Source organism: Dipodomys spectabilis, unplaced genomic scaffold (genome assembly GCF_019054845.1).
Source record: "Dipodomys spectabilis isolate Male_0828 unplaced genomic scaffold, ASM1905484v1 ptg000376l, whole genome shotgun sequence".
Lineage (NCBI taxonomy): Eukaryota > Metazoa > Chordata > Mammalia > Rodentia > Heteromyidae > Dipodomys > Dipodomys spectabilis.
In genome coordinates this window covers 1,602,390-1,606,285 of record NW_024871053.1, presented here as the reverse complement: position 1 = coordinate 1,606,285, position 3,896 = coordinate 1,602,390, and the positions used below count along the sequence as shown (strand labels likewise).

The 3,896-nt window shown below is 34.3% G+C and overlaps 1 non-coding gene across 1 annotated transcript; it reads right to left on the bottom strand.

The window, feature by feature from the left end:
- Nucleotides 1-518: 518 nt before the first annotated feature.
- Nucleotides 519-625, bottom strand: LOC122096562. The gene has a single exon (XR_006145338.1). It is a non-coding gene; the product is annotated as a U6 spliceosomal RNA (small nuclear RNA).
- Between the last annotated feature and the right edge of the window lie 3,271 nt (nt 626-3,896).

The window sequence follows — 3,896 nt, the reverse complement described above, 5'->3', positions numbered from 1 at the left end:
TTCCCTTAACAACATCTTATCTGGTCATACGTGCATAGATTTGACCTTTTCTGCTTATCCCAGACATATATTAGTTATTAAAAATTAGGGAAACCCTGGGACCTATGTTTCTTTGGACTTGGCTTACTTCACTTAATAATTTTTTTAAGTCTTTCCATTTTCTAACAAATTGGGCGATGCCATTCTTTCTTATGGAGGCATAGAATTTCATTGGTATAAATAGCACATTTTCTTGATCTATTTATCTGATGAGGGGCATCGGGGTTGGTCCTATATCTTAGCTATCTTAAACAATGCTGCAATAAATATAACTGTGCTGGTAGTTTTAGTACCGTCTTGTTTGTGATATTTTGGGTAAATGCCCAAAAGTGGGATTGCTGTGTCATAGGGGATTTCTATGTGGAGTCTTTTGAGGAACTTCCATACTACTTTCCAAAGTGGTTGAACAAGTTTTTACTCCCACCAAGAGTGCAGTACAGTTCCCTTGTGGCCACATCCCCTCCAGCATCTGTTGTTGTAAAAGTATGGAATGGTACAGGAATTTGCCTGTCATCCTTGTGCAGGGGCCATTCAAATCTTCTCTGTATCGTTCCAATGTTAGAGTACGTGATGCTGAATGGAGCATAGAACATGTTTTATATATAAAGTGTAATTGATTTTCTTAAACTAGACAATTCAACAAAAAGTAAGTTTAAAAAAATTTTCATGAAATTTTAGAGCCATGTACTTCTTACATAAGCACACATTTAAGAATAAAGTCAAGATTGACATGTCAAAAACAAAATAATTCCAGATATTTGTTGTTCAAGAGATGTGTAGGAGGAGGAATTCAATTATTCTATACAAGGCACCTGTCTAATGAACACTGCAGCAAGTGTTGAGTTTTGTTAAAAGTTTTAATGGTTTAAATATATTTGATTTTGGGAATTTGCTTATATATGCTAAAACTAGGACTGTTTGACAGGAAATAAAACTTTTCGATAAAGTATTTAAGATTTATGGTAACAGACATATGCTATTATGTATGTATATTTCAGAGTTTCTAGAAACATTACTAATGAGAGGTTGCCAAGTCTTTGTGTAAAGGAGCAGAATAAAGAGTTAAGACTTTGTTAACTTCAGTTTCTGTTAAAACTATAGGGCTTCCTTATTTTATTTTATGTTTTTTATTTTTTTGGGGGTCCGGTTGTGGGGACTGAACTATGGGCCTGGGCGCTCTCCCTCAGCTCTTCAGCTCAAGGCTAGTGCTCTACCACTTGAGCCACAGTGCCACTTCCGGCTTTTTTCTTTTTGCTTATGTGGTGCTGAGGAATCGAACCCAGGGCCTCATGCATGCAAGGCAAGCGCTCTACCACTGAGCTACCTTCCCAGCCCCTGGCTTCCTTATTTTATACGATAGCGAGGAACAAATGATGATATAAGTCATATACAAATGATCAGATGTGCCAGAAATAGTAATCTTAGTGGGTAACTTTAAAGATTACGCATAACCTAAAAACCTCTTGTTGAATATCATAATCTTAGCCCATTTTCAATGTACAGGAATATGAGAAAATAGTAAAATCTAATAGGTAGTATCCTTCAAATACTGAAAAACGGATAATTATTTTAGTTTTTATTTTAATCATTAATATTTTCTTATTGGTTTTCCTTTATGTAGCATTGTTTCCTTGTAATATAATACAACTTTTTAAAAGTCGTCATTAGGAGGTACTTTGAGAAGGTTACTGGGATGGCCAAACCATTTTTATAGGGCATGTGAATTTACAAAGAGGAAAATTAAGAACAAAATATTTATTAAAAATGATTAAGTAGAGTCTGAATCAGGAGTGTTGATAAATATCCACACCTAAAATCTTAACCCTAGGCTGAAGCAGTGGTATTACAGAGTTGAGGCCACAAAAGTGAGAGACTGTGTTTTGTTTTGTTTTATATTTTGATTTTTCTGGTCATGGGGCTTGAACTCTGGGCTCTAGGTGCACTCCCTCAGCTCCAGGCTAGCGGTACCACGTGAGCCACAACACACTTCCATCTTTTTCTGCTTATGTCATGCTGAGGAATCAAACCCAGGGCCTCATGCATTCAAGGCAGGCACTCTACCAATGAGCCACCTTCCCAGCACCTGAGAGACTGTGTTTTAAAAAATCACCTAAACAATATTTGCTTTCTTATTTGGGTTATATAATGAAATATATTAATATCTTTTTATGTCTTTTTGAATTGTCATACTTCTAAATTTATACTAACTTCAGCCACTTTATCCTTCTCAAAATGATGAAATATTTCTGAGAGTTTGCTTTTGTGAAGATTGTTTTTGCATTTATAATTTCTTCTGAATCATTTTCATTTTTATCAAAATAACTTTATATTTCATATTGATGGGTTATCATACATCAAATACCTCCAAATGTACATGTAGAGTCTAAAGATAGCAGTATGAATATTCTCATACAGTTTTTGTTTATCTGTTATGTACTTTCAGTATTGTGATATTTCTCTTTCTCTTTCACTCTTTTATTTCCTCTCTTTTTCTTTCATGCTCAATGTCTGGTACTTAGAATTTCTGCTGGTCTACTATGATCCTTCAGAATCCACTGGTATTGTGGAAACATGATAGCGACCATCAGTTACCCTTGCATTCTTTAAGAGTTATAACAGTGACGTGATGTTATTCTTTCCTATTCTAAATGGCAAAACAACAGATCTAGGAATTCCTTGTCACTTTTACAACTGTTACAAATTTTATCTCATAGGAATCATCGAGACGATAGGATAATTTTATCCTCTGACCTAAAAGTTCTTTTTCTTTTACAAACAAACTTTTTCTTTTATTATCAGTGAATACATATAATGAAAACAATGCTAACCTTTTCATATTTGGATTCTAATTTGTTTAATTCTGATGTAATTTTAATGATTTCTTTCCATTTACTGTATTGGCGTTTGTCTTGCTCCTCTTTTTCAAGGTGGTTCAGATGTCTCATTACATTGTTGGTTGCAGATCTCTCCAATTTGTTGATGTAGGAACTCAGAGCTATAAACTTGCCTCTGAGTACTGCCTTTGCTGTGTCCCAGAGGAGCTTGTAATCTGTGTGTTCATTTTTGTTGAATATCATGAACATTTTAATTTCTTTCTCAAATCTTCCATGACCCACTGGTGATTCAACAATTTGTTGTTCAGCCTCCATGTGTTACAGGAAGTTCTTTGGTGGATTTTGGTGTGGAGTTCTAATTTTATTCCCTGTGTTCTAAAAGAATGCAAGGTATTACTTCAATATTTCTGAATTTAGACAAGTTTGATTTGTTACCTAAAATATGGTCTATTTTGGAAAATGTTCCATGTGCTGCTGAGAAAAACAAGTATTCTGATGCTGCTGGTTAAAATACTCAGTAGATGTCTTTTAAAACTAGCTGATCTATGCAGTTGTTTAGAAGTGCAATTTCTCTATTGAGTTTTTGAAGAGTTGATCTATCTAGTGGTGATAGTAGTGTGTTAAATCCCCCAACACTTAATGTCTTTGTATCTATGTTATCTTTGAGACAAAGTAGTGTTTCTTGCATAAATTTGGGTTCTCCATTGTTTAGCAAATAGATATTCAGAATTGTAATATCCTCCTGAAGGAGAGATTCCTTAATTAGTGCATCATAAACTTTTTTTTATCTCTTGTGACTAATTTTAATTTGAAGTCAATTTTTTCAGATATTAGGATTGTAACTCCCGCCTGTTTATGGGGGCCATTTGCTTGGTAGATTTTCTGTTTGTTTTTTTTTGGTTTTGTTTTATTATGAAAATATACAGAGGGTTTACAATTACATGGTCAAGATAGTGAGTAAATTTCTTATCAAGCATTGTTGCCTCATCCTTTGTTTCCCCATAACATCCCTTCCCATTTCCA